Source organism: Malaya genurostris, chromosome 3 (genome assembly GCF_030247185.1).
Source record: "Malaya genurostris strain Urasoe2022 chromosome 3, Malgen_1.1, whole genome shotgun sequence".
Lineage (NCBI taxonomy): Eukaryota > Metazoa > Arthropoda > Insecta > Diptera > Culicidae > Malaya > Malaya genurostris.
In genome coordinates, this window is record NC_080572.1 from 205927671 (window position 1) to 205941882 (window position 14212).

A 14212-nucleotide genomic window follows, 5' to 3' on the forward strand; every position below is an offset into this window, starting at 1 on the left:
CATATTTAATTGATCGAAAGCAAACTTCTCTCACTCCGTCCGTGTCTCACTCGCAAGACAGGTTGTATGTTTCTTGCTGAATGCTATGTATTGTTCGATATCCTTCCATCGACATTGAATGGTTTATACTGGCTTGAACAACATGTAGGCTTTATTACTTACATGTACTTCTATGTCTAGCTGGAAGCGCACTGTTTATAAGGGATGTCAGCTAATTTCTTACATTTGAATTGTTGAATCAGAGAGATGATTGTAATTTTGGGCAGGAAATAAAGTAATTTCATCTTGAACACCTTATTTTGGTTGGTTCAGGTCCAGAGCTCAGCTCCTGAATGTAGTTACATGTTCAGAATTCAGTTCCAGAGTCAAGTATTCAGTTTGAAATGGAGGAAATATGTTCTGCTGTTTCAGTGTTCTACATTCGAGTAAAATGACACCAATATTGTGGACTATGTTAGAGAAGCGAAGTGACTTTATCGTTTTTTTTTCAGTGCCTCCGCCGTTTTTCTCGAAGAACTACTGCGAAATTTTCTTCCTATGGTATTGGTAAATAAGCATTTTGCATATTGGCTTTGTAAGCCTTAGCTTAAGTGCTGTAAAAAATTGTGGCGGGATTTATGTTGTGCGCCATTGGCAGTGTGAGTTTCGCTCAAACAAAGTTAATTACATCAGCATACAGTTTGCAGTGGAGCAAAATACAACAAAAAGTGCACAAGGACGAAGAAAATTCTACAAATCAGCCCTTTTATGGGCTATAAATATTTAAAAAAGTGCTATAAGAATTATTCAACTGTTGGAATATGCAAAATAGATATGGAAATAATCATCTTAGTGAACCGTTCGTAGCGCAAACTTCGCATCAAACGAGTGCAAATTGATGCGCTTGGGTGACTACAGGATTTGCAAGTGGTGTCCGATATTTTACTATTCATTGCATCTGCATTAAATTAGAGGACATTATTAGTATTCACGTCAATCCGGTTATGTCTCTGACATTACCCGCTTGCTTTTTTGCTAACAGACAACACGTCTGCGCACAGGTGCACAGTTCTGCTTCGATTGACTTGAACATTTGACAAGACATTGTTGAACTGTTTTATTATGACAAATACAAAGAAAATATATGATTTATCGATAGTGTTAGACCCCACGTTGTTAGAAAGATATTTTTTTTGTTGTAGACAATAAATTTTAAAAGCGTTTTTCTCGAAAGTAGATTTTGAAACAGTTATTTTACGTTTCGTCTTTGACTCATCAGTGCGTAGCAGAATATGTTAAGCTACTAGCACGATCTGGCGGCTCAACATAAACTGCTAGGCAGACGTGAAGTTAATGCTATTTGCAAAACACTTTTTTCTATTACAACGAAGTGTAATGTCCAGACTGACGTCTCGGACGAAACAGATTTCGGCTATCTAGCCGGGGGTTAAAACATAAGCTTTTTCCCCCTTCAAATCATCATAATCTGTACGGATAGATGACCGAAATCTGTTTCGTCCGACATTACACTTCCTTGTAATAGCAAAAAGTGGTTTGCAAATAGCATTAATTTTACGTCTGCCTAGTGGCTTATGTTGAGCGGCCAGGTGGCGCTTGCAGCTTAACATAAGCTGCTACGCACTGATGAGTCAAAGACGAAACGTAGAATAACTGTGCAAAATGGGTATGTGTACCTTGCATAAGTTTGGGGGTTCAAAAATGAGCTTTTTTCTCCCTTCAAATTAACAGATTTTAAAGGTCCGTGTTCATCATCATTCGTAAACTACTTCACCTTTTTTTTTTAATTTCTACATACTTTCTACATGTAAAAAACCCGATCATGACGTTTTCCTTTTCGTTTTTTTTTATTTTGGGGAGGTTTTACAGCTACAAAATGACGTACTTTTGACTTTAAACAACCACAAAAACCTGTTTTAATCCACCTAGTGGTGTAATGATGCCTTTCTCATATCAATCATATTATCGTATATAATACTGTGGTATTCTTCACAATAATTTTCTTCGATTCTTAAAAGAATAACCGAAATCGGTTTGTTTGACCGTCTACTGATAAAAACTATCAATTAGAAAAGATTTGAGGTCGATTTAGAAAATTGTTCAAGATTTTTCCCCATTTTCAGAGATGGTATACAATTTTAACCCACTTTACCCTATATTTCCGGATCCGGAAGTCGGATCCGTATGAAATTCAGAAATTACGCATGGTACCACAGGACCTTTCATTTGAACCTGAGTTTGTGAAAATCGGTTAAGCCATCTCTGAGAAAAGTTAGTGCACTTATTTTCACAATATTTTGCACATTTTACCCCATATTTACGGAACCGGAAGTCGGATCCAAATAATATTCAGGAATTTTGTATGGAACCACAAGACCTTTCATTTGAATCTAAGTTTGTGAAAATCGGTTCAGCCATCTCCGAGAAAAGTTAGTGCAAAAAAACGTTACATACACACATACGCACATACACACACACACATACACACACAGACATTTTGCGTACTCGACGAACTGAGTCGAATGGTATATGACACTCGGTTCAAAAGTCGGTTTTCACAGTGATTGCAAACCTTTCTATATGAGAAAGGCAAAAATGAAAAAAATTTAAAAAAAATCGAACAAATATGTTGGGGTCTAGAAAAACATCTGCTCCAACTATGCTGCTTTAATTTGTTGACTTTTGATAAGTCTGCGCTGAGATACAGTAAACACCGCAAATCACGGTTTCTAAGAAGCTGAGCTCTAAAAATCGCAAAAATAGTGTGTTTCTTTCAACCGTTAGATTTTGAACTCACAAAACTATGGATTGAAAACTTTGGTGCCATCTAACTAGCACTTATTTCAATCGACACCGTGCGCTGTTACTGGAGTACGCTTCTTTACACTCGTTGAAATCCAAAATTGGTTTAAAATGATTGCAAATCCCTTCGAGTCTCGAAAAGGGTTACCTCATCTTCGGTTTAATGGTAATTTGAAATGTGCGATTCGAAGAGCGAAAGGCAAAGCAAAGTCTTGGTCAGTGTTGGGAAAATCATGATCAGAAAAAGTTCATTTCATTACCACTCGTGAAAAAATCAGTCGTTGAGAGTTTATAAAAAAAAACTTGGTGACTGAAAAAATCTCTTCCGAGATTTTTGTTCATGAAACACAAAACACTGAACCTCGAAGTTTACAAGTGATTTTTTTTTGTCAGCAATATTTGATAACGAAAGTTCACATTGAGAAATATCGCTTAAGCGATAATCGAACGTCTCCGATGATATATCGACTTCGCCACCGAAGTGAATCGCAACTGGAGAAACAATGGTGGTCAATATGAAGAACAATATTTTTTCCACATTCAAAACAGTGATTATAGCGACAAAATGTTATTTTAATTCCAGATGGCGAATTCACTGCCTTATTTTGTTTAAACCTAGTAAAACGCTATTTAGCCTGAGTTTGATTTTTAGAAGTAACAGGAGCGCAGCATTTTGCATGTCTAGAACACACAGCAGGCGCAGTATTTGAATGACGCGTTTGAATCGGTACGTGTTTGACTACAGAATCATATGGTGACTCCAAATAGTAACGATAAGCAAAACAAGTCGAAATAATTACAATCGTCATGCGATAGTTATCGGTGAGATGTGTTCAGCTGGAAGGAAACTGAATAGGGAGGTTACGCAATACTTGATTAAAAAAGTCAAATAAACGGTCCGGCAATTCATATTTGCTAAAACTTTGTTCTGTAAAAGTTTAACTTGGAAAGAAAACATTTTGATTTTGTTTAATAAAAAAAAGTTAGATTTACTAACATTTTCGTTTGATCAATTTTTGATAGTAACACACTTCAACTGGTAATGGTTCAATTGGAAAATTGTTGACGGATTGAAGATCGAGAAGGATTTACGTATGGCCTAGCGCCCAGCATGACTGACGAATTTCAGCCTCCCATAAGGTGACTAGTAAATCTACAATTCGTTTCGTCATGCTTCGGAGACAAAACGTAAATCACTGAGAACGAAGTAGCAAACAGAGATAACTTGTTTGTCAAGTGCTTCAGGCTAACTTAGAATGATGATTGCTTTGCAATAGGATTGTAGTATTGGTTTAGAAATCTATTAGTCTTGCAGAAGATGAAAAGTGTTAGAAGTTTTGCTCTTTGAAATAATTTAATTATTATTCGCCAACGATTGTAACGTTCACTTGAATATCTTTGTTTCACTTTCCAAAATGTTTTAACTATCATTATTTTTAAGCTTGGTATTTCCACCCAGTGCCTAATTTATAAATATATGCAAATATAACGAATGTAGCGAACTTAATAAAGCGGTGGACAGTATATTTTGTATAAACACGAACACGAACAATGACAATAATTGCTCATCCTAGTTGGTGCGAAAGAAGCAACGAAGCACAATCCGCCACAGACGAATCACCGGTTGTTCAGTTCAATGGTATCCGGTGAACAATTTTGGCTGAATTCAAGGACAAGGTAAGATGATTGATGGTGAAGATTCTTTCTTCGAAAAAAAAAACTGCTGGAAGGCCCAATCCGGAGGTGAAGCGATGGCGTGGGGTCATCCCAGGGACGGTGGTGTGGAAGGAAATTAAGTTTAAGAATGAACCGGAAGAGAAAAGTTTCCAGCTTAAAAGAAAAAAAATGTACGTCTCGGACAAGAGCCGGTTATGCCAGCCTCACTGCTTCATGGAGTAGAAGTAGATCATGCAGGTAGTAATGGAGCCAGTGGGTGCGAGACAGGGTGGTGAATGGGTGGAAGCACAGAGAAAGAGAGAGACCACAGAAGTATGAACTTGAAAAATCGAGAAAATTGGCTTTTAATTGAACTCAGCTGAGAATTACGTGTGGATCGATATTGTGTGGTGCTCAATGGATTTGGCCGAATTAAAATAAAATAAATCGGAAGAAGGTTTTCCGCTTCCGTAGTAGCAAATAAACATTTTTTAGTCTAATGCTAGGGTAAGCTTAATGGTTTGAAGCAAAACCAAATTTGTTTTGCTAACCTTTGCATGAGTACAGCGTTACAATTTCGCTAGATCGGGTACTCGGCTCAGATTTTTATTTTTCAAATTAAAGGATGTTGATACATTTCGTGGTGAAGCGTTCTTAATAATTCGTGTAAAATATGACCAATTCATGAGCAATTTACTATCCAAATACGATTAGAAGCTACAAGAGACTCTAGCGATCGCGTGAGGATCAGGATTTATCTTAGCATTCAAATTTGAAATTGTCGTATTGAAATTGCATGAAGAGGTAATACAAATACTACCTCGCGTAAATTTGCTATCACATTGCGAACATTGTCGAACCCTCGAAATGTAAAGTAAAGTTAAGGTAATACACCGTCAATAAGCTCTCGATCTGACAGACAGATAGAGTCACCAATTAAAAATTTTTCTAGCGTTCAATAGAAACATCCTTCAGATCTGTCCAAATGTATTGGTACTTGTTTTATAAGTGTTCTAGTTATTGCGCTTTCAATACTGTTTTCTTTAAAAAAAATAATAATGGGCAAGCAAAAAAGGTTTGTTAAACATTACACGAGTTCTGCTCTAAGCCAATCAACCATTAATGACTGATATGCTGAATTTAAATGAGGTCGTGCAAATACCGATTATGCTTCACGCTCTTCTCGTCCAAATGGAACTGTTGGTTGAAGTTTCAGAAGATGACTGACATGGTGAAGATATCTTTACCAAAAGAAAGTGTACTCACAATTCAGCATGAGCAGCTAAATATGAATTTTTTTTCGCAAATTGGTTAGAACTTATCCTTACTATGGCTAAATTCCATTAATTGAAATTTGAATTCCTGCCGCATCCACCATATTTACCAGAAATGACCCCAGCGACTATTTTCGGAATTAAAAAAAAGCTTGCTGGAAAGAGATTTAAATAATCCCTCAGTAAAAGACTCAATGGTTTAAACCGAGGTGAAATAAATTTATATACAATACAGATTTAAATCGATTGATGACGTCATCGCTGAAACTTTTAAGGCTTGGTAGAAATCGCAATTTAAAAGTGGTGTAGAAATAAAAGTATTTACTACGTTCATGAGCTAGTAAAGACACCTCAAAACTAGGAATTAATCGATTGATTGGTTTTTGGGATATCGTGCTCATCGCAATTGTATTCCAATTAAAACTTATTTTGGGGTATGGGCCGTACAATCTACAAGTTTCCGGGGCATATTATCATCGAATTTCGTCTCCATTATATTAGGGGGAGGTCGTAGGTCGTAGCCCGTACCCGACGACAAAGTTTCGAAATCCTAAAAAACCCTGTTTTAATCCACCTAGCGGTGTAATGATGCCTTTCTTATATCAATCATATAATACTGTGGTATTCTTTAAAATAATTTTCTCCGATTCTTGAAGGAATAAACGGAATCGGATTGTTTGACCGTCAACTGATAAAAACTATCAATTGGAGAAGATTTGGGGTCGACTTAGAAATTTTTTTACGGTTTTGCGCCCTTTTTAGTGATGGTATAAATTTTTTAACACACTTTACTATATACTCTCGGATTCGGATGAAATTTAAGAATTCCGTATGCTTTCATTTAAATCTAAGTTCGTGAAAATCGGTCGCGCCATCTATGAGAAAAGCTAGAAAACAAATTGAGATTTTTTTGCACATTTTACCCCATAACTCTGGAACTGGAAGTTAGATCAAAATGAAATTCAGGAATGTAGTATCGGACCTAAAGAGCTTTTATTTGAATCTAAGTTTATGAAAAGCGGTTCAGCCATCTCCGAAAAAAGTTGGTGCACTTATTTTCACAATTTTCTGCACATTTTAACTCATAATTCCGGAACGGGAAGTCGGATCCAAATAATATTCAGGAATTTTGTATGGGACCACAAGATCTTTCATTTGAATCTAAGTTTGTGAAAATCGGTTCAGCCATCTCCGAGAAAAATTAGTACAAATAAACGTTACATACACATACACACACACACACACACACACACACACACACACACAGACATTTTGCGTACTCGACGAACTGAGTCGAATGGTGTATGACACTCGGCTCTCCGGGCCTCGGTTCAAAAGTCGGTTTTCACGGTGATTGGATAACCTTTATATATGAGAAAGGCAAAACCCGAAAACCGAGTTTTCTCACAAACCCGAACCCGATAAAAACATAAAAGTCCTAACCCGTACCCGAACCGAACCTGAAAGTAATTCCAAAATCCGAAAAACCCGGAGATTAGGTTTTTGCTCCATCGAGAAGACCGCAATATCTAGCACTATCCAATGAGCGCTCAGGAGTTGATGAACTTCCAGAAGAATCGGAGAATTGATCGTTTTTAGTTTAGCGCTGTCGCTGCTAGAGAACAAATCAAGCAATCCATCATCACGAACACACACTGCAGTACAACTTTTGATCCTTCGAAGACTGAAGGCGTTTGAGATGGTCCGCAGGCAAAATTGGATTTAGATATTTTAGCTATAGTCAATTGTTGCGTTGGAATGAGTCTAATGAAACAAATAGTTCAGTATGTTTAACAACTTTTATTTCGACATACACTCATCTGAAAATATATTCATTCAGCAATGGTTTCTGATCTTTGTACGTTGTGCATTTCAAATATAAACGGCAACGGCGGTTGACTGCTATTAGTGGTTTGTTTAGAAGTTGTTTCCGTATCATTCCATTCAGTTCCAGGGAGGAATTTGATATTTTTCTATTTGAAACACCAACCTTTGGATTCTAAACCTTTCCTCATATATCTGGAAAAATATGGATACCATCCCAACAACCAGTTTTCTTTCGAAGCAAACCAGTCGATAAGCCATTTTACTTCTTCAAAAATGGTTTCATGTCGCTGCTACTGCAACTGCAATTGGGAGTCCCATCAATACCAAACGCTGATAGTCAACCGGGGCAAGGTTCGAAGAGTACGGCGGGTGCATATTGCAAGCGTCTAGTTGCACACTTAAATTGGATCACCAATTTGCAGTAAAAATAAAATTCATCACAGCGGTACCTTAAAGTACTGCTGTCAATAAATGTTTGTTTGTGCTGACATATCAGTAGAATGAGAATGTTCGGCCATTCTAAGCTTTTTGAAATGAAAAAAATATCGAATGAAGCTTATTGTGAGCGCTGATTGGCGGGTGTATGTTGCAAGCGTCTAGCAGTCGTTTGTGCATACTTTATTCTTTCAGTTATACATTGAATTCATGAGCGAAGTGAGATCATTTGTCCCTTTACAAGGCAGAAAGATGTTCAAAATAAGTGCATTACTTTAATCAGCGAAACATTATGGTGGCTCAGCTAATGTTATAAATATCGGAGTTTTTATTGGATGGTTCGTTCAAAATAATTGTCACTTCATAAAATATTTTACACTGACATTGAACCAATTAATTGACAGTGTATTTCACCCCGATGAAGCTATTGAGCAACAAGCTTCTAATACAATTCGAACCATAGAAATCAAATGCACAATTGGAAGCACAAAATGATTGCTGTTCATTTGTTGATCAAAATCAATAAATATTTACTAACATTTTAAAACGTTTCCAAAGCTAGAAAAATCACTGAATGGGAAAAACGGGGTTACCATTTGATGTAATTGGAAGAATCAAGGTTGCATCTTCCGCCGCTAAGTTAGGGCACCAACCCCGAATTAGAGCTCCCTAAAAACACGGAAAAATCAAAACCAACTCCAATTTTCAATCGTACACTACCCGTGGGAAAATTGTGGCGATGCCCTGAAAACAGTAGCGCCCAGAAGCATGTGAGTCTCGAAAATACAAATTACTAACGCATAAGGAAAGAGAAAAACGCGCCTTCTCCTAAATACTGATTTCCCTCTAATTGAGCTTGAAACGGATTTTTCCGTTACTGGGAGTAGCAGTTGTAGAGATAGAGCGGCGTCGGATAGAGAGAGAGAGACAGAGACCACACCAAAACCATACGGTAGTTTTTGACTGAACATCGACGAAGCGCTCTCGGGTCGAATAGCTACAACTCTCGGCACATACCCGCTCGTGGCTGATAGACTAAAGTAGACAAAACAGAAGAAAGTCTCAGCCGGATTGGTAGAGGCTGTCGAAGAAAGACGAAATGAATCCAACCTAATTGATTGAATTGGTGCAGAAAATCGCTAATAAATAATTCATGACAATTGCGGATTGGCTCACACTTGCCTATCAGCTACCGGGCATGGTCTGACAATCGAAGCCATCCGAATCCAAGAGAAAAAAAATGGGCGCGTTCGATGTATGAATGAAGTAGAAGTCGAAGCGCACAGAATGAAAATCGCTAATTAAATCAATTTTGAAATTGCAGTGAAGAAATTTTCTCACGCAGGTTGCTCGAAATTATTGTCTGCTGATTGACTGTCTAACTGACATGGTCTAGTACGGCAAACGGTGCGTGCTGCTACTGGTTGGGTCCATAATACTGCTTGGCATTTGAGTTCGACAAGATGCAAATCAAGGCGAGTCCGACCCGACCCAAAGCAGCAATCCACCATCGCCAACGGTGAGTCCAGAACCAGAGGTGTATGCGAGACCACTGTTATGCTGGCTGTTTCCAACGGTGGAAAGTTACAAATAAGAGTTGGAAAATAAAGAAATCAAACGATACGAGAGAAGGGCGAGAAAGAAAAAGTCATCTTCCAATGGAGTGAGCACACTGATTTTGACTTTTCACACGTTTAACGTTTCGATGTTCCCATCCGTTCCATCTGGCTGGCGTCTGGAATCTGAAAAAAATGGTGCTGAATCGATCATCCGCAGCATTGTCAGTTGAATATCAACAATTTTAGGAATATGTCTGCAGACTATGACTATTGTGCCCAGTCGCACTAGAGTTCTCCAGTACCAAGGCACTTGAGTCGGCGGCATCAGGTCGTCTTGAGCTTTTTTAATGACTTCATCTAGGTCGCGTGGAAGCGTATCGAAACGACTGCTTTCTGTGTTTTGATAACTTTGGATATGAATCTATTGCATTTGAACGCATATGAGCAGTTTCAGAAATTAACAGCAGAAGAAGTAACCAAATCAGGATCAAGTGACTCCGATTTGAATGAAACTTTGTACGCGTTCTCCGTATCCATTGATTTTGCACGGACAGGGAGACTTATTCGACTCAAAACCGATTTTTTTAAAAAGGGTGGTTTAACTATTTGCACACACTTTTTTCAAGTAGTTGTAACTCGGAAACGGTTACTTGCAGTGCGACAAAATTTCGATTTCAAATGAAATTATTTTGATGAAAATGAAACTTCTGACCTTTAACTGTCTCTGTATTCCAATTAATTCAATTGACATTTGTGGTCTATCAAATGAGTCACTGTATTCATTGTCAATTAGGTTTTGCACGATGACCACTCGAATGAACTACCAATGAACTGCCGATGAATCAAGTTCACCTTTTGACAGCTATCAGTGGTTTGTTTACATATTTAAAGACTGTCCCAAAAAGTATGGACGCACTTTGATTTCGCTGTAAATAATTCACAAGTGTTTGATATTCAAATTTTATTCGATATACTGATAATATTAATCTACAATAATAGAATATTATTCTCAACATTTGCTACTTAGCCATTGTAGACTAGCTGGCGCACCTTCTTGCGAACGTTCCTCATTAAATTCCGTACAGACTTTTGGCGACAAGTTTTGACACTTTTTTCCAATCTTTTTCGAACTGTTGAATGGTTTCGGCTGCCGAGACATGTTTCCTAAGAAGTGCTTTCGTTAATGCCCAAAATTCCCCAATTGGTCGAAGTTGTGGGCAATTTGGTGGATTCATGTCTTTTGGGACGAAAGTGACATTTTTGGTAGTATACCTACCATTCTACCGTTGATTTCGAGTAGTGGCAAGAAGCAATATCTGGCCAGAAGACAACAGGATCCTTGTGGCTTCAAATCATGACTAGAAGTCGTTTTTGTAAATATTCCTTGATGTATATTTCGCTGTTTATTGAAGCAGTGGTGATGAAGGGTTCCGAAATCTTACCGCAGCTACAAATTGCTTGCCAGACCATAGCTTTCTTACGAAAATTTTCGACTTCAATCGATGTCTCGGACTGATTTAACACTTGCCAATCTCGCACCGTATAATATTGTGGTCCCGGCAAGGATTTGTAATCGAGTTTCACGTAGGTTTCATCGTCCATGATTATGCAGTTCAAATTTCCAGCAAGAATCGTATTGTACATCTTTTGAACCCTCGGCCTGATCGATGCTTCTTGTTTCGTACTACGTTTTGATTGTTTCTGCTTCTTATAGGTTCGAAGATTCAAACGTTCTTTAGCACGAAGAACATTTGACTTCGAAATGCCCACTTTTTTGGGCACATTCCGAACTGAAACCTCCTTCATTTGCTCGAACGCCTTCAGTAAACGTTTATCTAACTGAGGGTTAGCAGGATCTTTTTTCGACCCGTTTTCGGTTTATCCTCAAAGGTGTTATCCTCACCGAACTTCCTGATTGCATTTCGCACGGCTTTTTCACTTACTCCTTCCATTTTTGCTATCTTTCTCAGGGACAGTCCGCGTTCTGTGCACAATTTGTTCACAATTTTTCGACGTTGTTCTGCTGAAAGTCCACGCATTTCTAAACAAAGTAATGAAAACGAATAAACAACCGCACAAGTTATTAGAAAAGAGTGTAAACAACAGGACGTAGCCATAAAAATTGACAGATTCTGAACCATTGCGAAATGGCAGCGGTTTTTGGTTGTGTGTCGTCATCGTGCAAATCCTTGTTAGGTTTTACTAGATGACATCACAAAAGAGTTCGTGATGAATAAAGTTCATGCTTGACGGTTTGTTTACATTTCCATTAACACGTATTCAAATTAGAATGAACATGTAAACTAACCACTGTCAGATGTCAAATGATATTAATTCAGCGAATTTTGTGAGGTTATGCCATGTTCGTGTAAGCTCTAATTAGGTTTTACATGAACATGACATAACCACAGAATGAACTTTTTTTGATAGCCGCCATGTGTTTGTTTACAGTTTAAAAGTTCATCAGAGGTTCATCGTTTGAATTTAACATTGCAAGTCGCCTCACACTAAACAGATTTATACAAATATTGCTTCTTGATGCTGGAAACGAATATAGGGCAATCTTTTCAGTTCTTTTCACTGTGGAACACGTTTGTAACAGGCACTTTTTCGTCATTTTTCAATTCTTTATTTGCAGTCACAAACACTCACAGCAGCTCTCAAAGATGAACTTGATTCATCGGCAGTTCATTTGTGTCGTCATCAGGGCCGGTGAAAGAGGTGGGTACGGTGGGTAGCACTACCCTCCCGAAAATTCCAAAGGTGGGTAATTACCCACCTGAAATTTCGAACAAAAAACAATGAAAATGTTAGCATTATACATAATAATAATAATATTTTTATTATAATTCGGAATAATAAATAAAATCAAAATTATAGAATGCTAGTTCTCAAGGTAGAGCAAGGTTGTGAAGATATACCGCAGAAAGGCAGAAATCTTTTAGTAACGGGACGGTGCATTGTCTTGGTTAACGGTGACTAACTTTTGATGGTACTTTCCTGTTCAAGATAGTCGATGCTAATTATACCTCGAATATCTAAAAAACTTATGCCATGATTGTTCCAGCTATATGTTACGTTTTCAGATGGCTTTCCCAGTCTGAATGCTGGTATGACTCCGGATAACAATAATGGATCCATGTTTCGCTTACTGTTCCATACCAACGCATTCCATTTTATTGCAGCAGACTTTTGTTGATTATGAGCGGCCGTGTTCGAGGTTCGTTCGGCGACGATTTTTTTATGCTCAGATTATCGTACAAGATCGTAAAAGAACTTCCAGTTCATGTGCTAACGATCTCAGCATATCTAATCTCACGAACTTTGATTTTGCGTTCATACATCACTTGCTTAATTTTTTCCGGTTGACTGCTTCATTTAGCCACGTTCAAAATCTGAATACCACAAACCTTCATTTTTAATGGATCCTAGTGGGGAAAGCACTTCTCAAGCTATAGCTGGGCTTGTACGTTTTTTCCCTTTAAAAAGCAATGTTTTAGCAGCACACGACACACGGAATTCGTTATTTCTATTTTTTATAAATGAATTATATTCAGTGTTCGTAGTGCTATTGATGTTAAATGTGCTATTGATGTTAAATCTTAGATGCAAAATTTTGTTTTAAAACTTAGTGCCGAAAACTCTTCAAACTTCTAATTTACGCGTTTCAAGAAAAGTTTTATAGAATCAATATTTTATTTAAAAAAACGACTGCACTTTTTAGGGTTATATATCATTTCCATTAGAATAGAGAAATACTTGGAAATAGTGGGTCGTTCTACGCAGTATGAAGTGGGTCGTTCTACGCAGTACCTGGGTTTAACATGTTTCACCGGCCCTGGTCGTCATCGTGTAAAACCTAATTAATCTGCCCAATTCCATATTACCAAAATAAAATTTCATCGAAGAAAACCTCTTCTGGACTGATATTTGCCTCAACGAACGCTTCGTTTTTTCTGAATGTAGGATGTATTCTCGTGAGTTATTTCACATACGGAACATTTAGGAAGGAGGAAATTGTAAGCGACCGGAGACAGTTTTAACTGAATTTAATTTATTTTCAGATTTAAATTTTGGAAATTAAATAACCAAAAAAATCTTCGAGTAAACTTAAACAACAGTACCGAAAAGTCTACATAACTAGAAGGATAATGTTTTCCTATTCTTTGATTAAATTTGAAAAATATGTTGAGTTGGTGAAAATAGTCGTGTGATGTGATTATGTGATAAGCATGTAAATCTCAATCATTCATGATGGAAAATACGGATTTGATCGACAGGAAAATACATTGTATATATTATAAAGTTTGCGCTGCACAGAAAATTCATTAAAAATAAACCTAATATTAATATGTTAGTAAATTTTCGTAAAATTACTGGAAGGAGAGGCTCCAGAGAGCTCTATATTTGCAGTAGATTAGATTCAAATAAGAGTTCTTTTGGTCCCATAGGTTCGAACTGTGTGTAATGTGTAATGAAGAAAAAGTACGCTCGATATTTTCAAAGACCGCTCAACCGATTTTCTTCAAGTTAGATTCAAATTGACGTCATTATGGTCTTTCATCCCGAATTTCATCCGGATACTACTTCTAGTTCCGAAACTACTGGCTGATAAGTATGAAAATTTCATTTTCAGGAGCGTGTTTTTACACATGACTCGGA